This window comes from Lepidochelys kempii, chromosome 1, assembly GCF_965140285.1.
Source record: "Lepidochelys kempii isolate rLepKem1 chromosome 1, rLepKem1.hap1, whole genome shotgun sequence".
Classification (NCBI taxonomy): domain Eukaryota; kingdom Metazoa; phylum Chordata; order Testudines; family Cheloniidae; genus Lepidochelys; species Lepidochelys kempii.
In genome coordinates this window covers 219371143-219398314 of record NC_136380.1, presented here as the reverse complement: position 1 = coordinate 219398314, position 27172 = coordinate 219371143, and the positions used below count along the sequence as shown (strand labels likewise).

Genomic DNA, 27172 nt, shown 5'->3' with positions numbered 1-27172 from the left:
TCACCCTTTATGATCTCATCACTACAGAGATGCATTTGGTTGCAAAGACCAGCTACCTATGCATCTGGCACATTTCTTGATCAGAAGAATAAGTTATACAAATGACAGAAATCCTACAGCAGTTGCTGTCCATATCTATCTTTATATCCTCTCAAAGAATGAGGACTGGAAGGGAAGCTGACCCTTGGTCTCATCAACACCATTTAATTAGCTGTTGAGCCTTTGACACTAACTATGGATAAGAGAGAATTCCAAAAAAAAAAATTGGGTAGAAACTCATAAATGTTCCTCTCCATGGAAATCTTTAGAAAAAGGCAAAAGAAGGGTTAAAGGCAAAGGAGAGTCTGACCATAAACTGAGTTCCTAAACATAAAGGATGAAACCCTGGCCCCAGTGAAGTTAATGGCAAAACTTACATTTAAGTGAGAATACGATTTCATCCAGGAGGTTTTATTCTCAGGGTCTAAAGCTGCATGCAGTTAGCCCCATGTGTAACGATACTCGTGTTGGAGAGTTATTTAAATTAATGGGCAAAAAGGAGTACTTGTGGCACCTTAGAGAGTAACCAATTTATTTGAGCATAAGCTTTCGTGAGCTACTTCATCGGATGCATACTGTGGAAAGTGTAGAAGATCTTTTATACACACAAAGCATGAAAAAATACTTCCCCCCACCCCACTCTCCTGCTGGCAATAGTTTATCCAAAGTGATCACTCTCCTTACAATGTGTATGATAATCAAGGTGGGCCATTTCCAGCACAAATCCAGGGTTTAACATTCATAAACCAGTCAAAGAACACTTCAATCTCTCTGGTCACGCGATTACAGACATGAAAGTTGCAATTCTTCAACAAAAAAACTTCAAATCCAGACTCCAGCGAGAAACTGTTGAATTGGAATTCATTTGCAAATTGGATACAATTAACTTAGGCTTGAATAGAGACTGGGAGTGGCTAAGTCATTATGCAAGGTAACCTATTTCCCCTTGGTTTCTCCTAACTCACCCCCCAGACGTTCTTGTTAAACCCTGGATTTGTGCTGGAAATGGCCCACCTTGATTATCATACACATTGTAAGGAGAGTGATCACTTTAGATAAGCTATTGCCAGCAGGAGAGTGGGGTGGGGGGAGGTATTTTTTCACGCTTTGTGTGTATAAAAGATCTTCTACACTTTCCACAGTATGCATCCGATGAAGTGAGCTGTAGCTCACGAAAGCTTATGCTCAAATAAATTGGTTACTCTCTAAGGTGCCACAAGTACTCCTTTTCTTTTTGTGAATACAGACTAACATGGCTGTAACTCTGAAACCTTAAATTAATGGGACAATTCACATGAGTAAAGTTACTGACATGCATAAATGTTTGCATTACGCAACCAGCGCTGCAAGTGAATATGATCAAATGATTAGATTTAAGGTTCTCTGGTTATCACACCAACTCCTAAAGAAATGGGCAAAAATGCTGAAAATGATCACCTAGCTCCTTGGCTAAATATTATTTTCAGGGATTCCTCTGAAGTTTGAACTCAGGACCATCCCAAACTCTGGATCTTTCTAATTTAAATGTTCATAACCTTAAAACTTAAGAGCCTTGCACACTGTATGTTATATAAATGAAAACTAGTTTTTCTTCTATAGATCTGACTGAGACTTAAAAAAATAATCAAGTGTGACAGTCATATGTATTGAACTGCATCTTACTTTATGTGTTTTATATGACATTCCAGTTAATACAATATGTAATATAAACTGACAAGTAATTTTTAATTATTGAAACAGAAAATATATTTTAAAAATAAGAACAATAATTCAATGGGAGTAGCTGGTGCTTGCCACCTTTGAAAAAATCAGCCCTTTTCTTTTATGTAGGAGAACTTAAAATACGGATTTTGGAGCCTAATTTTAGGCACCACCGTTGTAAAATTTTGGCTGTTTTCTTTCAAATTTTAAAAGTTGGTGACCTGACCAAAGTGACTTGCCCCTTGCATCATTTTGACAAAAAGATCAGGAACAGAATCATAATCTAATCACCATTTAGCATGATAATGATGTAGACCAAAATCAAAGCTATACAATACCTTTTTAGTGCAACAACTACAAACTCAGAAAAAATGAAAGCAGCTAAAAATAGGCTCTTCAAATACACTGTCAGTGCCAAAAGATGTGGGATCACTCACCCATGTAATGCAGTTTTGAAATAACATGGGTGTTTACTGGCACACTGAAGCAATTTCAAGCATTTTTAGAGTACGAAACTTTGCCAGATACTACCTCTGCAGTGTTAAATATGTTGTCAGATAAGTATATCTCCCAGTAAAACATAACAGAAAATGACCGTATAGTCAATGCCATATGGCTATGTAACAAGAATGTAGAAAAAACTAATCTCATCCCCAGAGCCAAGAGACTTGATAGAAGAGGGCACCAGCTGTTGGTTTTTTGAAAGTGTAATGGAAAACAGAAGAATACATCTTTGAACTGACCCGGCTTTGCTTCTTCTGGGACTTCCTTAGAGTAGAATCAAAGGGTGCTCTAGGTCATGCAGAAACCTGTGCAGTAGGTAACAAGGACAATGAAAGAGGCCAGGGCCAAACTCTTACAAACAAGACAGTGCATTCTCCCTTTCTCTTTGTCACAGACAGGCAAAGTGCTGTTATCGCCCTGCCAGCCCATAGGAACAAATGCACTGTAATAACTTGTAAATAATTTACACAGGCTGACTAAATAATAAATAAATAATAAAAGAAATCAAATTAAAACAAACCAAAACAATAAAAGAGCAGAGCTCTGTGGCAGGGCCATTTTGAGTTAAGGGTAAGCAGATGAGCAACAACATGTTGCCCCCTGTGCGTGGAACAATTTCCCAATCCCAGTGAGCCAGGGCCCCACAACTGAAAATTTTAAATATTGTATTAAGATGAAGGGAAAAGGGAAACTCCACCCAAGGGGACTGATCTAACCGAACGCAAGGCAGGAAAGCATGTCATAGCCAATGCAATTATTCACCTGGCCAGACAATGTTTTAGGTTGAAAGGTTTCAGCTGCTGCCAAGATAGCCAATAAGTCCATTACAGGAGGCGGGGAAAAGAAAAAGAAAATGTTTTCCCCACTATTGCAGCAATAAAGGTATTCCTGGAAACCAACAGCAGTCAGTACTTGCTCTTTATACATGTAAAGAGAGTTTATAGACCAAATCTACCATCAGATATTCTTATACAGCTTTCATTGATTTTACTGAGGGGTATGAGAGTCTCTGAGGGCAAAATTTGGCTCTATAAATGACTTGCTTTAGGTTACACAGCTGTTCAGTGCTAAGATGGGAATGCAACTCAGGAGTTTTGATCCTCTGTCACCATCCCTTTCTCGAACTACTACCGCAGGCCTCCCCATTTTCTTCCCCAGATATTTTCATGAGCTCTGTCTTTCACACCTCCCATTCCACTTTTCTTCAGCAGCATACAGAGAAAATGAAATCAGAATGGCTACTCAAATCACCATTTTGGACTTTCTGGCAATGAACGTCAAGTCCAGCTGAGCTTGGACTGGCACAAGACTCCAGGGGGCAGGCAAAGGGGATTTTATGCCATCTTTGTAGCTCCTCAATTCCAGGGCTGGCTAGGAGAATGGTTTAGCCTGAAAGTGTTGTTCCAGCACCCAGAACTGCTAGGATTCTCTGATCCTGCTCTACGTGCTGGCTGTACAACACCTGGGGATTACCCCTACGTGGGCTGTATTCCCACGTGGCCAGATCTGCCAGTTTTATAGCTGATTTGCACTGGTGGAGTGAGGCCAAAAGGCCTTACCAGACTTGAGAAGAGAGCTCTCTTTTTCCACCAACTAGTAAGGGGAATGAACACATTCTACTGAGCCATCTGCAAAATTTCCAGGATTGCTTCTGGCCCCAACTGCATTTTCAGCAACAATGCAATATCTATGCTGAGGCTCGGTCAATTAAGAGATACACAGAAAGAGTAATAACTGCTTCTCATTCACATTATAAATATTATTGATCACGTTTTGCTGAATTAAATTAACTTTCTTCTCCATTAAAATTCTTCAGTTGCTTATTATTGGGTGATTCATGTATGTAATAAAAAAAGAGAAGGAACAACGTCTGAGTGCTTGTATCTCAAGCTTCACTCTCAGGGTTTACTATATTACCAACACCCTGAGATGGAATCACAGCCTGTAATCCACACTTGTTTACTCTCTATAATTCCACCACAAGGTGCTTGCAAATGCAGGGCGACCATACGTCTCTGAAACCAGGTATGTCCCAGTTTTCAGGGCCTGTTCCAGCATCCTTGTTGCTTTTACAAAAAACAGTGTTTTGCCACTGTTTCTGTAAACCCCAGAGAATATGGGCACCTGAACGAGCCAATGGACATCCTGGCTGGCGAAATTAACAGCAGGACAACAGAGCACATATGCACCTTAGGGATGTCACCACTCTGCCCTTCCCACATAAGAATGGTCATACTGGGTCAGACCAAAGGTCCATCTGGTCCAGTATCCTGTCTTCTGACAGTGGCCAATGCAAGGTAGCCAGAGGTAATGAACAGAACAGGTAATCATCAAGTGATCCATCCTCTGTTGCCCATTCCCAGCTTCTGGCAAACAGAGGCTACGGACATCATTCCTGCCCAATGAAACTTCTCAGTCAATTCTCCTCTTCTGCTGGTGTTCTCAAGCCAGCCCATCCCAGCGCCTAGAATGGAGGATGCTGAGGAAAAGGAGGAGAAGGATTGGGACCCTTGTCCCTTCCCCTTTCCTGTCCGTACACCTCCCTCAGTGGTGTGTTTGGTGCATACATGTTCTCCTGCCCAGCACTGTGAGAGTCAGCCCAGGTTCTTTCCCCACTTTGAAAGCCTACTCATCATTCTACTTTAAAAAATGGCAAGAGCAAAGTCAAAATGAGAGACTACAGTGGCAATTATCAGTGGGTAGCAGTTCAGTAGGTTAACAGGGAGTAGAAATAAGAGAGTAACATTAGTAAGCTAGTAGCTAACTGGCTGTTTCCTTTGGGGGCAAGTGTGAAATAATTGTCAGTAGATTTCTAAAGTGTTCAGCTACGTTTTATAGTTAAGTCTAAAGCAGCTTATCTGTTGGTCAGTAGTGCACAGAATACAGCCTTCACATATCTTACTTAATATTGGCTTCTGGTCAGGCCCCAATCAGAACCAAGGCCTTGTGGTGCTAGACAATACTAAGAGGCAGACATCACCCTTACTCTGAAGGGCTTACAGTCTTTCATCCTGAAGGATCAAAGTACTTTATTAGTCATAAAAATAGAAATAACTGCACTTGCCTCTAAATTGCAGCTGCCTCTGAGGTGAAACACAACAGTTGTTAAACAGTGCCTAGCAGTACAACACAACAGTTTCGTAGGGGAAACAATGACTTCCATATCCAACTGAAAGTGTGGGCGGCAGGTATTTAGATAAGATGGTTTAATTTTCAGAAGTATTGAGCACTCAGAACTTCAATTAAGGTCAATGGGAGCTGCAGGTATTAAGCCCCTCTGAAAATCAGGCCAAACAGGAATTTGTTCCAGGGTAATGAGTGTCCTGGCTGTTTAATCATCAGACACGGTCAGAGCTTTGGTTTTAAAGCTCATCATAAAAAGAGTCCCTCTAGCAGCTCAACAACATACTGCCACATTGACTCAGTACTAAAAGGAAAACTAGCTACTTACTGAATCATCATCATTACTTCCTGCAGTGCCTGAGTTTTCCTTTAAGGTCTCCCATCCACATACTGACCAGTCTTGACCCTGCTTAGCTGTGCTATACAATGAAAAGCAATGCAGCCAAACTGTTACTTTTCCCTGGGCATTGGATTCTGTCCCCACCAAATCATTATACATAGGACAGAAAGACGTCAGCTGGCAACATCTTTTAGAATAACTATCTCGGCTGAATTAGAAACTGACCCACTGTAAAGTGCGAGACGCTTTGTCTCACAATCCCACAAGCCATTCAGTTGTTCCCTTAATTCTGTATTTCAGATCTCAAAGAATAACAAAACCTTTGTCGCAGTATTTATGTTTCCTTAATCTTATCTCATTACGTAGACATATACTACCACAATCTCGGCCAGATGGCCCTCTTCAAGGGAATGCTCTGGAGACACCATCTGGCCAAGACATGAATGGGTAATGGACAATATATGTCTGCATAATGAGATCAGATTAAAGAAAAATCTACAACTAAGTAGTAAGTGGATACTTTTATTCTTTAAGTCTTTAAATAGTAGAAGGGCAAACAAGCTGCCACATCTGTTTATTACTGTTTTGCGCTTTATGTTACCGTGAGAAAAAACAACAACCTTAGAATATATTGATGTTCTCGACTCCTTTATTCCCTGGGACCAAGGCTCTCTCCTCAACACCTGAGTAGCTCCTATAGTACACTATAGTATTCCTTCTGCGCAATTTGGGAGGTCTGCTGGAGTGCTGCTGTAGTAGGCAAGCTGGGAGGTGCCAGTGTAACCCACAAACCCCCTCTAGTTACACCAAGACCACTTAGAGATTAATGAGTCTGCTGCTACACCCTTAGCTAAGGGTCATGTGGCTTTTAACTCATGCAGTAGAGGCTCATGCACTGAGGTACCAGGTTCGATCCCACCCGCTGATGACTGGGGTCTGTCAGTGTTACAGTGGAGAACCATCATAGTTTAAACTGGCTCACACTGATGACCGTAGGAGTGAACCTGTTTAAACTCTAATAAATCTTAGGCATGCCTGGGCGCACTTAACACTGCTGTCTCACCTATTGATTCTTAGGTGCACACTTAAACAAAGCATGCTTAGTATATGATTTTTAAGCAAGCGTAACTCAGTCAGTTAAAAAGAAATTAGGTCTTGAGCAAAACCAAGTACCACAACTACCAGAAAGCTATTCTCAAGACAACATTCAACTCATTATTTCAACCATCAGGCTTGTTCTATAATGGGTATGAGAATGTGTTTTATAATGGGGAAAGTATTTTATTCACTCTCCATGCTCAAAGATGGCTGAACTGTATATGTGCAGACTTTTCCTTCAAGGTTACCATTAGGAAAAGATAAAGCATGACACATTTTCACCTAAAGTGTAGAAGTTTCAGAGAGTTACAATGGAAACAATATATTGTAACCAGAAAATTGATATATAAAAGGGAGGGGGAAAACAGATTTTTGCAACAGACACAGTAAATTGTAATGTTTCTGTTAAAACCCCCCCACTATCAAACAAACAATAAATGAAAACCAACCACACCACCAACCAATGTATTAAAAATTGAGATCTGACTTATCCTCTTTTTCCTGGCAGATTCTATGGACGACTGGAGAATTAGTAGCACCGACATTACAAATTATCAAGAAAGCAAAACCTTCAGCAATTCAGAAGGGAAGAGTCTGTCAATATGCAATGTTTGTGCTAATGCCTGTTTAAATGAAATGCCTTATAAACAGTCAGAAGGAAAGTCACCTTTGCTTAAAGTTCAGCACCCCTCCCTCATTCAATGAAGGTCTAAGAACGTTCTCTGGGTCACCACGGGATCTCTAGCAACATCAGGGAACACCAGAGTTCATACTGATTTTGTGAAAGTAAAAAACACGCAAGGTTTTATTTGGGAAGGGGGGAGGAAAAGAGGGGTGCCTTTTAGGTTCTCTTTTTATATTATAAGCAGCAAAAAGGGACAAAAATATTGTTTTTCCTTTGTAAGTCGCATTTAACTTTAGCAGTCACTGCTGCTCTCACTATACCTTACATATACTCAATAATAAAACACATGGTGTGGGACTCTACCTGATCCCTATAGACCTTTGAGAAATTATCAGACTAAAGGCGCCAGTGAGATAATTGACAAGTGTAGTTATTTGGGATTACCTGAAGTGCATTCTTACTTTTATAAAATGGTCAATTGCCCAGTCCTCTAATGTACCTAAATCTTCTTGTAATCCGAGTATATCATATAATCTGTTTAGCATCCTTCTTAACTATGTATCCTCTGCATATTTTTACAGTATGCTGTTAGTTCTATTTCTCAATCACTTGTGACTACACCTAATAGGATTAGTCCCAGCACTGAGATTTAAGAGATACTTTTCTCTATATTTTCATTGGATAACATTTTCAAAAACATCTAAGTGATTTAGGACCCTAAGTCCCATTTCAAAAGTGATTTAGGCTCTTAGAGTCTTAAGCCTCACTGAAAGTCAATCGGATTTAGGCTTCCAAGGCCTAAGATACCCTTGAAAATGGGATTTGAAAATTGTATCCATTTTCCAATAAGTTGCACCCTTCCTACCAACCAATTCTCAAGTCACGGAGGGAGTGGACACAAACATCCAAATAAGGCCAAAAATAAAGGCAGAAGACAATCAAGGATAAACAGGGCAGAAAAGAATGAGTAGAAGTAGGAAAAGAAGAATGCAATATACTGTTACCAAAATGATTTAACCAACATTATGTATTTTAAGACCATCCATATTTATGCTAAAGTGAACAATTTCCCCAGCATCCTCTGTACTGAAATGTACTAAGAACTGTGTATAAACTTTGTTCTCGGGGCACACAAAGATAAAGGAGCATTTTGCAGAGGTTTGTGAAAATAATAAGCAATTGATATAACTGTTGCTAGAAACTAGGTACAAATTTCCAACAACCTTGGCTAGCAAGGGAATGAAAATGTTAGGGTAAGAATGATGCAACCTAATTTTGAGGAGTTTTGTGCCCATGGTAAGAGCCTAAAGGAATATACACACCTCAGCAGTGTATTATATTTCTGGAACAGTTCATGATGCTGGTTGTATCCCCAGACTGATGGAGTGGTAAAGTGTTTAATTTTTATTTTTCTGCATTTGTGCTGATTGATCTTTGACTAACATTCATGGGTTAATAAACTTGGTTGACTGTAATTATCTGATGCTTATTGTTAAAAGAACTGAAACTTTTAAGTAACAATATTAAAAATGAAAAACAACTGAGGGAAGATAGAGAAAAAGCTAACAGAGAGAGAGAGAGAGACAGACAGACAGACAGACAGACCCTCCTAGCTATTGCAGTTTCATTACAGTTAACTAAGGAAACTCTCCTGGGCCACATTCTCTCACAAAGGAATTCAAATGACATCCCCTAATGCTCTCTCTCAAAACCCTTTTGGAAATGCAGATACAGTTTAATGTACATTATATCAGAATATTTGCACAGGACTAGTCTGTAACATGCTGGGGTGCGTATGTCACACTGGGAAAGCACCACTTCATGATTCGTGGGAGGACTCTGTTCCAACCTTCACCCCCCAGAAGTTACAGGAATAGCAATGTTGCAGCATGACAGCAAAGTCATTAAACTATTGCTGTGTTAACTATGCATATGTCGCTCTAACTGCAGAATAGCTACTTGTGAGATGGGTTAAGGACATGGGTTAAACCCAGATTGTGCCTGATCCTGGCTTAGGCACATGGGGGACAAAAGGACCTTCCTTCCCTTCCCCCCAGTGCCTTGAGTACAAGGGCCAGGCATGATCACAATCCCAGGGCTTGGAGCAGCGCACCCTCCTAGCACCCCCAGGGGCTCAACACTAGGGTTGCCAACTTTCTAATTGCACAAAACCAAACACCCTTACCCCGCCCTTTCTCCGAGGCCCCAACCTGCTCACTCCATCTCCCCTCCCTCCATCACTCGCGCTCCCTCACCCTCACTCAATTGCTTCATTTTCACGGCGCTGGGGAGGGTCCCTTTTCAACCAGGTGTTCCAGTCCTGAGTCAAGACATTACAAAAGGGGAAGGGAAGGTTCGGGGCTATAGGGCGAGCACCATGTGTACTTCACCTAATCCCTGGGGATGCACGGGCAAACTGATTGTGCTTCTTGAGAGGCAATCAGTCCCTCTTGGATTTTCTCCTGCAGCAATGTGGCTCAGCATCACACCTTACCCAGGGCTGTGGCTTGATGATACAACTGAGACCTTAACATGCTACCTTTTTCTCAGGTGCATTTCTGTTGTGAGAACAGGAACATAGGAAGTGCAGCACTGGATCAGACCTAAATTCCATTTAGTCCCGTGTCCTGTCTCTGACAGAGGCTGGCCCTAGGTGCTTCTGAGGAAGATGCAAGAACCCCACAGTAGCACGGTATCATAATCTGCCCTGATTAAAATTAGAACTAACCCCCTCAAGGTTGGTTTAAACTCTGACGCTTGAGGTTTTATCTCCCTTCCAATATTTTTAAGCATTAAAAATTATAATTCTAGATATTGTTGTTTTCCATATAAATGTCCAGTCCCTCTATGAATCTTACCAAAGTCTTGTACTCAACCACATAACATGGCAATGAGTTCCACGGTCAAATTATGCATTGTGTGGAAAAAGTATATTGAAAACTTCCCACCTTTCAATTTAACTGCATACCCTCTCATACCGCAAGACAGGGAGAAATGAAGCTCCTGATCCATCTTCTCTAAACCCTTCCTTATTCTGCATTCTTTTTTCATGTTCCCCCTTATTCATCTCCTTTCCAAGGTGCACAATCCCAATCTTTTCAGTCTGTCTTCATATGAGAGTTTTTCCATGCCCCTAAATACTCTTCGCTGATAATGGTTAAAAGAACATGAAGAAAACCTGTACAGTGTCACTGAAATGTCAGAAGAATATATAAAGTAACATTATAGCTCTCCTCCGCAGAACGTAAATCATTTTATAAACCCTTTTCCCCGCTGGTAAGGATATGCCTGAAATGGAAAGTGGAGTGCCGCACAAAGATACACTGTAGATGTGCCCTTTCACAATGGCGCATGGATCATTCATCTCCCAATGGCATATGCTCCCAATCACTCATCAGCAATTAGAATTTGGCCTTCAGATCTACCTAATGGCCTACGTAGGACACTGTGCTAAATTAGTTAAATGTAAAGTGTTAGGATATAGATATTCAGGCCTGTCTGTAAAGGCCTATATTCTAAGAATTTAGGTGTATTCTTATCACTTGGCTAGTTATAGAAGTACAAAAGAAAGAATCAAAATCACTGTCTGCCGGTGTAAGGGCCTTCTCTTACTATGACAGTTTGTGGCCCTGTGCTTAGGCTCAGGCCTTTGGCTAAGCAGCAGAGGCAGCCATAAGCTGGGAAGCGAACGGTCACATCCTCACATTCCAAACTAGTCACACTGAAATAAGGTGCTATTCGGCTGTTAGGAATACAATCCTGTCCTGATAGGGCCTATCACCGCCAGAGAAAGGGAAGTGCCAAGAAAATGTAAAAGAAAACTTAGTTTGATAACATCCTGTCTGGCAAGAACTCACTTATCAATAGCTGGGATGTGAAATCCTCACTTCTGTATTGTTTTGTCATTATAGTTCCCACTTTGCTATTGTTTGTCTGTATAATCTCTCTGGTTCTGTGATTGTTCCTGTCTGCTGTATAATTAATTTTGCTGGGTGTAAACTAATTAAGGTGGTGGGATATAACTGGTTACATAATCATGTTACAATATGTTAGGATTGGTTAGTTAAATTTCAGGAACATGATTGGTTAAGGTATAGCAAAGCAGAACTCAAGTTTTACTATATAGTCTGCAGTCAATCAGGAAGTAGGGGGGAGGGGGTGGGCATGGGGGTAAGGGAAATGGGAACAGGGAATGGGGGTAAGGAAATTGGAATCATGTTTTGCTAAAAGGGGAAATGGGAACAGGGAATGGGGCTGGGGAAATTGGAATCATGTTTGGCTAAGGGCAGGAATGGGAACAGGGACACAGGTGTAAGGCTCTGTGGTGTCAGAGCTGGGAAGGAGGATACTAAGGAAGGAAACTGGAATCATGCTTGCTGGAAGTTCACCCCAATAAACATTGAATTGTTTGCACCTTTGGACTTCGGGTATTGTTGCTCTCTGTTCATGCGAGAAGGACCAGGGAAGTAAGTGGGTGAAGGAATAAGCCCCCTAACAATTATCTTTGTTTCTAAAGTAGGAGTGCCATCACTACCAGTTCTTTTAAGTAAGATCTACAGTTAAGAAAAATAAAATAAGGAGCAACTATTTCCAGCACTGTTGATCCCTATTAAAGTGTATTCTAGTTTGCTCCTTGATCTTTTCATGCAGTAAAGCTTCTCAGTGTCACTTGCTGACACCATAATCGAACTCTCTGCTGCTGCTACTGAAATAAGCAGGGATCTTTTCTGAGAAACTGGACATTTCTATGTCAGGGTCATGTGATCGCCAGCCTGCTGAAGCCAATATCTCAAAGCAGCCGCCAAGCTGAGTGAGTGCGGAGTATCACCTCTATTTTCACACAAGGCTCTATGCAGGTTGGCAGAATTCTGTTCTAAATTAAGTGGGTGACATAAACCGGAGCAATGGACGCTGGATGCTTTGACTCTCTCTCTCCCTCAGTGCGCCCTGTATAAGGCCAGAGGTAAAATTCCATCAAAATGAAACCTGTTCCACACCACAGGCAAATGCATGCTGAACAAGCATTCCTCACTGTGTCTTGAGCCCTGCCTCTCATATTGAAAGGCTAGAAGTAGCTTCATTAATAATTGAAGTGAAATATACATAAATTATACCCACCGAAACTATGAAAAGGCTAAGCTGATCAGACTTAGGAATAGTGCTCTGTTGGAATGCATATTTTAAAATGTCATGATCCAAAAATACTGTTGTGTGCCAACACAGTGCACACTGCTGACTGAAGAGTCTACATGTCTGAGTTACTAACTTTTCAAAATTCAAGTTTCTTTCTAACTGCTAAACCAGAATATATGAGAGAGAGAGAGAGAGAAAGGATAAGACAGAGCTCTCTCAGAGAACAGTGTGCATCCACTGAAATAAATCTCAGAGTAGAAATACTGTTCTTTCCAAAAATGACAGGGTTTTATTGTCCCTCCCCCTCTCCCCCCCCCCCCACACATCATTTGGGGAAAAAATTACAGATAGTTCATAAAAATATAGCTTTAGAAGGGGGATACTGCCAAGTAGCTTACACATAACATTTAAGCTAGTAATAAAATTTACAAATTGGAGGAGTGTACTGAAATGAATTAAACTTGAAATTCAATAAAGACAAATGGGGAAGCAATTGACATTGATTATTCCTTTCTAATGCACAAATAGAGAAAGGTGGTTAACTGGCTAGGCATGGAAAGATCTGGTGGGTTCTACTGGATGATAAATATTGAATTTGTATGCCAAGATAATAATCCTCCGAAAATGGCAGTCTGGTAAAGCGATCTCAGTGAATGATGTACAGTTGCTTAGGAGGGATAGTCTATCTTAGAAATCATAAGTTTTTAGCATTTGAGGATATATATCTTCAACTTTTTTAAAACAATGACTAAAAGCTATCAGGTGACAATGACATTAAAATTTATGGCCAACATATGCAAACCTGGGGGCCTCAAGTGAGGTTCCTAAATCCGTATTTAGGCATCTAAAGTAAAGTGTCGTCTTTCTCAGAAGTTTAAAATCAATGGGAGCCGCAGGGGCTTGGGACATTTGAAAAACAGACAACTTTTCATTAATTTCTTTATTAGGCACCCAGGTTTGAAAAAAATGGGCCAACATTTCATTGCTCATTGCTTTTAAAGTAAGAAAACAAATACAAAAGGACAACTAAACATAATCCTGCTCATTGTATGATTCTACACCTCACTTTTCCTCATATTCTCCTTCCTATCTAGTTACTTTTGTTTTTCTTTTAATTTGGATATTTTGCATACTAACTCTGTCTTTAGTAATGGAATTTACCAGATGCTCTTGTAATAAGAAACTGTGTTTATATTTATGTATATTTTTGTCTTCTTCCTACAAAATCTATAGATTTTTAAACAGAGTCAACAGTACCTCCTTACCATGAAGAAGACAAATGCCATATAGGGTTGCATTAATACAAGCAACACAACTAGAAATTAAGACACTGAAGGAAAGGGTAAGAGAATTATGCCTGTTCAGCCTGGAGAAAAGTTGTGCCTAAAATTCATACAGGAATGCTAGAAAGTGGACAGAGATCCAATTTTCCTGTTAGTCAATGTCAACAAAACAAGAAATCTGATGGGTTTAAAGCTGCAGCAGGGAAAATGTTAAGTTACATTTTATATACAGTAGTTGTAGCCACATTGGTCCCAGGATATTAGAGAGACAAGGTTCTGCATGAGGTAATACCTGTTATTGGACCAACTTCTGTTGATGAGAGAGAGAAGCTTTCGAGCCACACACAGCTCAGACCAGGCCCAGATCTGAAGAAGAGCTCTCTGTAGCTCGAAAGGTTGTCTCTCTCACTGACAGAAGTTGGTCCAATAAAAGACATCACCTCACCCGCCTGGTCTCTCTAAGTTAAATGATATTAGGAATTTTTTTTTTAACTAAGTAAGGAAACATTAAGAACATTTCAACAAAGGAACAAGCTACCAGAGGAGGCTGTGAACAACTATTGCTGGAGACATTCTAAACCACAACTAACAAGCAGGGGTGGGTTTAGGGTGACTGACTGTGTGCTGCCACAATGCAGAGGGAGGAAGCAGGTAAGACATTTATTTTCCCTTGCAATTGCATTACTGGCAATGGTGGTTTGAATGGATGGTACACTTGGTAAACACTAGCCAAGCAGCCAAGGCCCCAGCCCACAGTGTGAAAAGAGGGCTACAAAAGCACCAGCAGCACTGGGATCTTTTTGATCCTGCAAAGACTCCCTCGGAGCACCTCTGCCCTAGGTTGGTTTTGATGTTACTCCCTCCACCTAGCACCAAGTCTTTACCCCATACTTCTTTTTGACAGCCAGCATGCAACTCTTCATCTCCCCATACCATGCACCCTGTCTATGGGGGAGAGACCGTGGCAGAGGTGCTGGAAGAGGACTCTGTAGAGAACCATTCTCCTCTCCCTTAACTAACAGCTCCCTCATCTCAACATGGCAGCCACTGCTAACCGAATAGGAACATAAACAGCTTTCAGGCTCCCTACAAACATCCCATACAAGCTCTTCCTTTCACCTTCACCACAGAATTCTCTTTCACATCCCACAGCTCATTCCTGATGGCCTTAAAGTGAGTGTTGGCATTTTACTGGCCTTTGAGCTGCACTGTCATGCAAAAGGGCTACCAGCTGATCCAGAAGCCTCAATTCTCTTTCTGCCTCATCTGTTGATCTGGAAGCAGGCCTCTCACAATCCCCATTCAACAGTCAGTTGGGGTCTGGTAGGGAGTGCAGCAGAACACTCAGAGAAGCACTTCTTCACCTGCCGTTTCCCACTAGGGTCATGGTACCACTGATCTAACACAGCCTGCATCACACTTGTCTTGAGAGCCCTCGCTAGCGGGCCCCCAAGCACTGGAGCTGTCAACATTAATGACTTTGTTAAACTATTCTCACAGCTGGATGGACAATGGCTTTAGTGTCTCCCACACTGTCAATGTCAAAGAGTAAGACTTTTTTTTTTTTTAAGTGTAACAGCTGCCTGAGAGAACTGGGGCTTCAGAAATGCCAATTGTAGTGTTAAATTTGATTATAAAATATGCATCACAGTTCATTCATGGTGAGTAGTGAAAGAGACAAGTAAATATAAAATACCCTGGTCCCCACCATCCTCCTGTGATGTGAATCACAAGGACATGCTACAAGGGACAGGGACCCAGGGGCTTCCTAATAAACGCTGGCCTGTTGATTCTGTTCTCAGATGTTTAGGCGCATATCCAACCATTACATTACACACTCAAGATATCACCAAGAAGTGCAGAGTCATTGCAGCAGGGATTTGCTATTACAGCCTACTGGCTTGCCAGCAGGAAAATGCAGACAGGCATAACTGCAGTTTTCAATTATAGCCATGTGCAGAGTTTTTTGTGTGTAATATGAGCTATGTTTATACACATTCTCATGTATAAACATGTACAGATTCACACAACCCTATACTTCATGTAGTGAAATTTTACATATGTATTCTACTACACCAAAGTCATAGCCCTCTTTTCTATGCAAATAGGTGATCATTAAAGTCTGGGCAATGGGATAAACACCTAAAATGACAAGACTCCAGATAATATCAGGAAATGGATTATTCTGCACTGGCTGCAAAGGGATGTTATCCTTACGAGAGGCATTAGAAAGAGTATCTAAAGCAGCGGTAGAAGCACCTCATTACAGACCTAGAGCTCCTTTCAAGAAGTACTGAACCAATTTGGTACAACTGACAGATGGTTATGTTGTGAAAAACACAGCTGCGTGGACACGTCTTGGCCATGTTTGCTGTAATGGAGTTAGACAAAGGTGTCACACCAGTGGTACCTGTAGAGCAGAGGGGGCCATAAAGGAATCACTCCCATATAAATGCCCACCCTCAAGTGGGATTCTAGCAATGCACTGAATGACAAGAATTGTTTTCTCTCGTTTTATCCATCGAATACTAGGGTGGATATTATTGGTCTGGTTTTGTCTTAAAATTTCTATACTTTACTCATAGACTTTAAGGTCAGAAGGGACCATCGTGATCATTTAGTCTGACCTCATGCATGTTGCAGGCCACAAAACCTCACCCACCCACTCCCACAACTTTGCTATGATCCTAAATTAATGAAGTCATTCCAAAACCGACATTTGTAAAAACAGCTAAGTCAGTCACACCCAACTGAACTATTTCATTATTTATCATTTATTTTCTCTTTTAATCTTGGTCGCTATGCTTTGTCTTTCCATTGGTCAGAACCTTCTATCCATCTTTGCAGAGTTTGGAAAGTTCTCTGGGTTACCATACCTTCAAGAGGTTTGTAGTTTTAAATTATGAAACAGTTCATCTCTATAAAGTCTGCAAATCATCATTTTAAAAGAATAACCAAATAGGCCTGCCATTTTAAAAAAATATATAAAGGCTATTTAAGAATAACCAGAAAAGCAGTATTTATTTCTCCATCATCATCTTAAATGCAATTGGTCATCGAAACTAAGGATACCTTTTATATTAATAATTTACAGTCAAATTTGGGTTATAGTGTATGATGTTAATTACTTTTACAGCACCCACAAGTGTGCTATACTTACCAGTACAACTGAAAAGAATAGGGATAACATTTTTTAAAGCTCCTAAGTTACTTAGATACCTATGTCCCACTTTTTAAAGTGACTTAGGTGCTTAGGCTCATAAGTTTCAAAGAAAATCAATGGGGCTTAGACCCCCAAAAGCACCTAAATCTCTTTTGAAAATTGGACTTTTGAGAAAGTTTACTTTTGTTTACTTTTGTTTTACTCCAGTTCTGTGCCACAGAGAGCTCATAATATAATTCCAATCATACAAATAATTTAAACGGAAATATAGTTTCTATTTGATTTTCTCAGTGTAAAATCTAATTTAAATATGTTTCACCATGGTCCACTGTATTACTATGTAGGAAACTCAATATTTTAATTGAATATGCAAATACCCAGTAGAAGCCACTCTTGAAGGGACAGAATATTTTTTACTTTAGTATCTCTCTATTAACTTTTTTTGAGGAGGGTGATAAATTAAAACAAGATAAAAAGACAGTCTACCTTGTGATAACCTGAAATATTCTCTATATGTACTGCATTAAAAATACTGTCGATTACAAAAACTGCTGAACCAAAATTTCCATAACCCATGGGAGAAATGAATTAAAGTCCCTAAAAAACTACTGAAAATTGTTGTGCATCAGTTATGCAATGCCTGTCACAAATATCAAAACTAAACTGGTATATAAATCAATTCGATATACTGCGGTCTTTACCATCAGCAGTCTCAGATGCCAAAAGTTGTTAAAAAACCCAACCAAACAAAAAGCCCAATATGAGAATGGAGCGAAAGATATAAAAAGGAACACGAGGTTCAATGGAATTAGCTATTTTTATGGACAACTTCTTTTTTCAGCTTTGGAATTCCAATTTGCAATGAACACGTTTATAGTTCATAAACACAATTAAAAAGGTTTGCAAAATTCAGAATGGTGGAATTAGTTGCAGATGGAAGTAGTTATACTCTTCAACACAACTGCAACAGCTGGCTGTTTGAACTAACAGCAGCTGGATGGAATCCACTTTCATGCCAAGCAATTGGGGAAAACTAAGGAGAACCATTCTATCCCCACTTCTTCTAACTCTCAGAATCAAAAAGATGTAGAGGAAAAATAAATCAGAACAAAATAAAACCCTACACTAATTCAAGAACCACTTTCTACAGCGCTTTCAGCTACCATCTCAAAAATATTGATTTGGCTGTACAAAGCCTATAGGGATTCTTGCTTTCTGCTGGGCATGTTACCATCCAGTTATGATTTTAGGAGAAAGATCAATCAGAATTAAGTATACTGTGCTCAGAAATACTAAGCAAGAGTGGCAAAGACCTACTAGTTCAATTTTTTTTTTAATAAATGTAACTTTTTATTTAGATCATATCCATACATCTTAAATAAATCAGACTAAAATGTTTATTTCCAATACAAATTCAATTTGTGCACTCATTTTGGGACTTCCAAGGTTTTTACTTCTTTACTTTTGACAAACAAAATGAACATGACACCTAACAAAAGCACAGACCCCATGAAATTAAATAATAAACATACCACATAACAAATCACATCCCATATAATAATATCCAATATAAGTATTCTGTATTGTGAAATAAACATACAGGCGATGAAGAATTCATTGCTGTATTCCACTGATTCTTGACTTCTCTTTACTCTTTTCTAAATATTGAATTAATCTAATTTCAGTTTAAATTGTCTGTGCAAGTTTATTGGGCAACTGTTCATGGAGAATATAATCGCTTTTGAATCAGGTGTCTGGCTGACATACAGTGTAACCTTCATTTTGAAATATACTGTACATAGGATTTGTCATAACATATTAGACCATCGGGCCATCAAGTTCAATAGCCAGCCTCTGGCACTGGCCAGTCACATGTAATGTATGTGAGTATGAACTTTACCATGATGAAACTATTCAAGAGTGAGACCAATAGAGTAGTTAGAAAATATGCATTCGGCACAGAAGCCTCCAAATTCCCAAATAATTCAAAAATGCCATTCAGTGACATTTGAAAGAGAATTTCTCAAAAGCAAAAAATATGTGCATACTCCAAAGACTAAAACTGAGCACCCCAACCCTACAAATCCTCACTCATGCTAACAGCCTGACTGGCTTCAATGGGAGTACTTAAGAGGGTCAAAAATTCTTGGGTGAGGAAAGGTTTGCAAGAATTGGCCCTATTTGTAGGATCCATGCATATTCTCACATACTGTAGCAAACAGATACCAAAAGAACTATATGTGAAGTGTAGAACTACTGTCCCCTTGGGTAGACTGAGATTTTTGTAATAGCCAAGGACATACTGCATATTAACTCTGGGTGTCATTACCTCGACAAAAATTAGTAATTGGATTTTAAGTGAATATTTACTCCCCCTTTTAAAAACAGATGAGTAATTACACGTCTGCCTTGCTCTGAATGCAGATTACTTTTACAAAGGTTGAATCCAAGAATCCTTTGGTTTGAAAGGGATTTCACAGGGGAGATTAGTTCATCTCCATTCCCTGCACCATGGCAGAACAGACTGCACTGGACCTAAATCATGCTTTGTAGTTGGGTGTCACTATTAGGACCAGGTCACCCGTTCCTACTTTATGGTGAGACAGCAGGTAAAGAGTGAAATACACTTGACATATGGTGCTAGGCACTGGCATTTTGATTCTAAACTGAACAAGGGTGATATTAAACAAATATTTCTTATTTTACAGCTTCTATGTACAGTTTAGAGTCTATTTAGCTTCATCTTGAAATGTATATTGCTTTTGCAGCAATTGTTCTTTTTTAAAAAAAAATATCTGAAAAGCTGAAATTAATGGGAAGATTTTCTGAAGGGAAGACAATACAATCTGTCACTCACCACATGGCCAGCAGTTCAGGCAAATAACAAAGCAAACACCACCACTAAACTACCTACAGCAGTGAAACAAAAGAAGGTATTTTAACTAAACCACTTGAATTGTCTTTCTAACGCAAAGAGCATTTTGATCATTACTACCCGACCTTTATTTAAAGGTGTTGGATCATATTAAAGAAGTTCTGTATTAAAATCACAAATGAGTTTGATTCCCCAGAGTTTAAATTCCAGGGTATTACTAATTAAGAGGTCTCTTGGTTTTTGGTACTGTTTCTCTCCCTCTATGTATGAAACTTGCAAGCTGCTAATTGTGTTAGTACATTCTAAGACAGAGTCTGTTCTCAAAGCAATTCACACAGAAAGAGACTCAAAGCAATACTCTAACAACAGAAACAGCACCCAGAGACTCCCCGCCCTTTTGTTGTATTAACAATTGTGATTAAAATAGAGAGAGAGGATGTATGTGGATGGATGCTTGGTGTGGATAATAACTGAATGATCAGGGAGGTGCCAGCCTAAGAATCCAGTGTCCATCGGCTGAAGAAGGCGTCAAGTGGAAATAACCAGAGGACCCCACCCGGAGGGCAGACTGGAATCCACCCAACAGCCTCAAGAATGGGAGAACCAAAGAACAAGATAACATCTTGGAGCCGTCAGGAATGTCCTATCTGCTGATTGATTCAGCAACAGCATGATGAAGCAATTCCCATAGACTGGCATAGGAAGAAATTCCTATAAAAATAGACTCTAAAAAGTGAGAACTTTGGGGTCTGATTCTGCAAACCAACTTCCAGGAGCATCAGATGAGCATCTGACAAGGCCCTGCTCCCTCCTCATGTCCAGGCCACCTGGCCAGTGGCTTGGCATGAGCAACTCTAAGGCTGGTAACTATGATAACAACCTTGCAGAACCTGTGTGTGTGGGTGTGTATGTGTGTGTGTGTGTGTGTGTTTGTATGAATGAATGTGTGAATAAATATGAGATTGAATGGAATGTTATAGCTATAACTAACTGCTTACTATGATTCTTTCTGTATTCACAATAAATGTGGTATTTTGCCTTTTTCCCTTTAATAAGATCCTGCTGGTTTTTATTTTATTGGTATAACAAAGGTTTCACAGGCGCTAAATCAGGGGTCGGCAACCTTTCAGAAGCAGTGTGCCAAGTCTTCATTTATTCACTTTAATTTAAGATTTCACGTGCCAGTAATACATTTTAACGTTTATTAGAAGGTCTCTCTCTATGTCTATATATTATATAACTAAACTATTGTTGTATGTAAACTAAACACGGTTTTCCAAATGTTTAAGAATCTTCATTTAAAATTAAATTAAAATGCTGATCTTACGCCACCGGCCCGCTCAGCCCGCTGCCAGCCTGGGGTTCCGTTCACCTAGGCCGGCAGCAGGCTGAGCAGGGCCTGTGGCCGGGACCCTGGCTGGCAAGGGGCCGGCAGTGGGCTGAGCGGAGCCAGCAGCCGGGACCCCAGACCGGCAGTGGGCTGAGCGTCTCAGCCCACTGCCACTCAGCCTGCTGCCGGTCTGGGGTTCCGTCCGCCGGCTCCTGACAGACAGGGCCCCGCTCAGCCCACTGCCGGTCTTGGATCCTGGCCCTGCCCACATAGAGTGGGTACCTACCTTCTTCCTGGTTCTAGCCCATTCTCTTCCTCTCTCTCTCTGCACTGAGCTGAGGGTGGGAATGCACTAAGCACAGGGCTGGGGGTGAAGGAATAGGTTGGAGGTTGGGGTGTAGGGTCTGGCCAGGAGCTAGAATGAGGGAGGGGGCTCAGGGTTGGGGCAGGAGGTTTGGGTGTGGAGTGCTTACCTGGGCAGCTCCCATTTGGTGCGAGGGGTGCAGGTGGGAATGTGGGGGGAGCTCCTGTTTGGTGCTCAGGCTGGGGGGTGGGAATGTGGAGTGTGTAAGAGTCAGGGCATGGGGGGGCTGGGTATGTGTGGGGGGTGCAGGAGTCAGGGCAGGGGGTGTGTGAGGAGGGTGCAGGAGTCAGGGCAGAGGCTCGGGGCATGTGAAGGGGGTGCAGGAGTCAGAGCATGGGGTGTTGGGGGGCTGGGTATGTGTGGGGGGTGTTGGAGTCAGGGCTGGGGTCATGGGGGGGTGCAGGGGTCAAGACAGGAGGCTGGGGTGTGTGGGGGGGTGTAGTGGTCAGGGTAGAGGGCTGGGGGTGTGGGCTAGGGTCGTGGGGGTGCTCCCAGCCCCCTGCCCAGAGCGGCTCACGGCAGGGGGCTGGAGGGGATATGCCCTGATTACTAACTGATTATGCCCTCACTAACAAGGTCAGCTCCCAGACTGCTGCGCTGGGCATCACAAAATGGGGAAGAGATGGCCAGCCCTCTGTGGAGATAGAGGTGGTTAGGGACTATTTAGAAAAGCTGGATGTGCACAAGTCCATGGGGCCGGACGAGTTGCATCCGAGAGTGCTGAAGGAATTGGCGGCTGTGATTGCAGAGCCATTGGACATTATCTTTGAAAACTTGTGGCGAACCGGGGAAGTCCCGGATGACTGGAAAAAGGCTAATGTAGTGCCAATCTTTAAAAAAGGGAAGAAGGAGGATCCTGGGAACTACAGGCCAGTCAGCCTCACCTCAGTCCCTGGAAAAATCTTGGAGCAGGTCCTCAAAGAATCAATCCTGAAGCACTTGCATGAGAGGAAGGTGATCAGGAACAGCCAGCATGGATTCACCAAGGGAAGGTCATGCCTGACTAATCTAATCGCCTTTTATGATGAGATTACTGGTTCTGTGGATGAAGGGAAAGCAGTGGATGTATTGTTTCTTGACTTTAGCAAAGCTTTTGACACGGTCTCCCACAGTATTCTTGTCAGCAAGTTAAGGAAGTATGGGCTGGATGAATGCACTATAAGGTGGGTAGAAAGCTGGCTAGATTGTCGGGCTCAACGGGTAGTGATCAATGGCTCCATGTCTAGTTGGCAGCCGGTATCAAGTGGAGTGCCCCAAGGGTCGGTCCTGGGGCCGGTTTTGTTCAATATCTTCATAAATGATCTGGAGGATGGTGTGGATTGCACTCTCAGCAAATTTGCGGATGATACTAAACTGGGAGGAGTGGTAGATACGCTGGAGGGGAGGGATAGGATACAGAAGGACCTAGACAAATTGGAGGATTGGGCCAAAAGAAATCTGATGAGGTTCAATAAGGATAAGTGCAGGGTCCTGCACTTAGGATGGAAGAATCCAATGCACAGCTACAGACTAGGAACCGAATGGCTAGGCAGCAGTTCTGCGGAAAAGGACCTAGGGGTGACAGTGGACGAGAAGCTGGATATGAGTCAGCAGTGTGCCCTTGTTGCCAAGAAGGCCAATGGCATTTTGGGATGTATAAGTAGGGGCATTGACAGCAGATCGGGGGACGTGATCATTCCCCTCTATTCGACATTGGTGAGGCCTCATCTGGAGTAGTGTGTCCAGTTTTGGGCCCCACACTACAAGAAGGTTGTGGATAAATTGGAGAGAGTCCAGCGAAGGGCAACAAAAATGATTAGGGGTCTAGAACACATGACTTATGAGGAGAGGCTGAGGGAGCTGGGATTGTTTAGCCTGCAAAAGAGAAGAATGAGGGGGGATTTGATAGCTGCTTTCAACTACCTGAAAGGGGGTTCCAAAGAGGATGGCTCTAGACTGTTCTCAATGGTAGCAGATGACAGAACGAGGAGTAATGGTCTCAAGTTGCAGTGGGGGAGGTTTAGATTGGATATTCGGAAAAACTTTTTCACTAAGAGGGTGGTGAAACACTGGAATGCGTTACCTAGGGAGGTGGTAGAATCTCCTTCCTTAGAGGTTTTTAAGGTCAGGCTTGACAAAGCCCTGGCTGGGATGATTTAACTGGGAATTGGTCCTGCTTCGAGCAGGGGGTTGGACTAGATGACCTTCAGGGGTCCCTTCCAACCCTGATATTCTATGATTCTATTCTATGATTCTATGATTCCACCTCCCTTCCCATCTCTTCTCTGCCTCCTCCCCGGAGCAGCGAGCGCTCTGCGGCTCCCCTTCTCCCCCTCCCACACAAGGGCCATCAGCTGATCGGCGGCAGGGAGGGAGAGGAGGAGGGACACGAACCGAACATGCTGGGGGAAGAGGAGGGGGAGAGGGGAACTTGCCTGCCCTGCAGCAGCAGCTGGCAGGACCAAGCTTCTTCACCCTGACCCCGCCGGGGGGTGGGGAGCAGGTGGAGAAGAGCAAGCCGGGGCGGGCAGGATTTTTAATGGCACGCTGCTGCCTGCCGGGGTCCCAGCTCCTGGCCCCGCTCAGCCTGCTGCCAGCCTGGGTTTGGCAGCGGGCTGAGCAGGGCCGGCGGCTGGGACCCGGCAGGCAGCAGCGTGCCACTAAAAATCGGCACGCGTGCCATCTCTGGCACATGTGCCATAGGTTGCTGACCCCTGCACTAAATAGTACTGTCACTTTGTACTTCTGTTGCTGCTGCCACCCAAGGATCTCCAAGTGCTGTACAAACACTGAGGGCCAGATTCTTTCTGGTCACTTATGCAAGTGTGCATTTGTGGGGCAAGAGAGGGTTCAAGGAGCCATTCTCTTCTTGAGTTGCCCACATCAGGACCAGGCAGAATTGTAGTCGGTGTTCCATCTCACCTCTACCCCAGACCTTGGAGTGGGGCTGCGGAATGGGAGAAGTAAACTGCACCCCCACAAAGGGGTATAGTAGCCGGTGTGATGCTACTGCACAATGAGGTCCAGGAGGAATACTGCCTCCTACTGTTTTCCTGAGGTAAGGCAGCTCCACATAGCTCCTTTCAATGAGTGTGCCTCAGAGCTTTGATATAACCCCCAACAAATAAGACTGCCAAGTACAGTAAATCACGTAAATCACATGCTTAACTTTAAGTACATGTTTAAGTCCCACTGACGTCAATGAAAACTTACAAGCTTTGCTGAATCAGGGCCTACGACTCCTGACACTCCTTTGAGATATCACTTTCTGTTTTACTGATGAGGAAACAGACACCAAGAATTAAGCGTTTTTCACAAGGTCACACACCAAATTTAACAAGCAGACCATGACTCCTTTCCCATATCCCCAGTGATGCTTCAGAACAAGAGAGCAAGCCAACATATCAAATATATAAATTAAATATAATATATGCCACAAAATGTGTCAGTTAATATTGCCATTCCAAATAGATGACTGCAGACATAACATGCAGTGAAAATTACATGCTAAATAAAATGGGTTGAAATAAGTATAAGCTATGCCACACACGTTCTTGTCCAAACTCATAGCATTGCTATGAAAACATCAATTTTTTCTTCTCTACTAGTTTGTGTTTAATTAATAACGGCGTGTCCGTGATTTTACAACTGATAATATTTTTTCCATTACTTCATCGAAGTGATTTTTCCTATGAAAGACTTACCTCATTAAAAAAACAAGTTCCTACAGCCGTATACAGTATCTTTCTAAAGAAAAAAAACTAGAGACTCATAGCAGATATATAAATACAAGCATGAAGGGCAAAAAATTTAAGCAAGTATGTTAAGGCACACAGACATATGTTGCCCATAAACAGGCTAATCGTGACCATGGTAATAAACTGAAATATCAAAGAGTTTTTGCCAGTAGCAGAAACAGTTAAATAAGGTCTTGAAGTGTCTATGCTGAGCAAAAATTAACAGAACTTATTGAGGCACTCTAAAAGGCATTAGTAGAACCACACTTGGAATATTTGTGTGCTATTCCGGTCACTATATTTTAGGAAGAATATTTTTGCAGCAGAAAGCAATTAAAATGACTCAGTTTTGTGCGTATGAGCTTCAAGAAACAATTATTCAGGCTTGGCGTTTAGAGCTCTGAAAAACAGAGACCAAGAGAGAATCTTGGAGACATGTCAGATCCTGAAACGAAAGAAACACATTGACGCCAATAAGCAATTTGAGATGGTTCCTAATTTAAAATCACCATGAACTGTAAGGAACACTTCCAAGATTTTTAAGGCCCAGTAATTAATAATGTACAATTTCATCTGCCTTAACCTAATAGCCCTCCTTCTCCCCTCTGCCTTTGAAAAAACCAACTATCCATCAGCATTACCATATATAACTTTAAAAAAATAAAGGTAACACATATTGCAGTAATGAAAAATACAGGAATGAGCACAGCTTAGGACATGGGCACATAGCCTCTCTAAACCACAAGTGACTCTGAATCTAATTTCCTGGCTCTGCTTTATCAGTTCTTAACCATTTAAAAGTTAAGCCTTTTACATTTTGCTTTCATACACACACACTAGGCAGTGTACAAACAGCAGTCATTTTATCATCATCAATTTGGCAGTTATATAGTACCTTTAATCAGAGGATTTCAAAGTGCTTAACAAACAAGTAAGTCTCAACATCCCTGCGAAGTAGGTACTACTATACCTACGGTACAGATTGGGAAACTGAGTCAAGACTTTAAATGACTTGCCCCAATGTCATACAGAAGGTCCATACGGAAACACTACGAACAGAACCCACAAGTCCCAAATCTCAGTCTCCTGTTCTAACCAATAGAGTTCACTGTCCACTGTATCCAATGTAGCTTTCTAGGCATTTATACCATGTCCAACATTGGAATATTTTCAAAGGTAGAAAGGGGAGTAAAGCACCCAGCTCCCACTGAAAGTCAATGAGAGTTATGGGGGTCTCACTCTCATTTGGGCCTTTGAAAATCTCTCCTTAAGAACCTTGCAGAAATACATGAGTCAGCTCATCACTTGACAGAAGCTCAAGCAAAAAGCATCTAAGCGACGTGTTCCACTGAGAGAGAGATTCGAAAGGAAACGGCTTTGAGAGCTTCCAAACATTCAGAAGAAATGTCAGTGGGTGAAAGGCACTTTATAAATAGACAGTGGATAAAACACAGTTTTAAAGCATGTTACGATACAGTAATACAATGTCCTTTCAAACAGGGAGGGAAGCAGTGTGCTAGATCAAGTAGGATTCCTCTACACCGGGGCTGGAAGGATTGTGGCCCTTAACTGCTGAAGTCAACAGAAGACATACATACAGTATATCAGGTCCATGGGGAGCAGGGTATGTTTCTGGTAAGAAAGGGCTAGAAGAGGGTAACCCTTAATGATATTTTGGGAGTCAAGATGATGAGCTAGATCAGGGGTGGCCAAATTGTGGCTTGTGAACCGTGTGGGGCTCTTTTACAGTTAAAGTGTGGCTCGTGGAGCCCACCACACCCCCCACCTACCAGACCGGTGGGGGGGGAAGTGCGCTCAGGACCTCTACCTTACAGCTGGGTGGTGAGGTAGGGGCTTCCACCCAGTGGGGAGGGGGTC

General features: G+C 41.8%; 1 protein-coding gene across 8 annotated transcripts in view; it reads right to left on the bottom strand.

Annotated features, from left to right (window-relative positions):
• The window catches only part of TSPAN9 (tetraspanin 9), a 275804-nt gene that overhangs the window by 58890 nt on the left and 189742 nt on the right, over positions 1-27172 (bottom strand). The window lies entirely within an intron of this gene.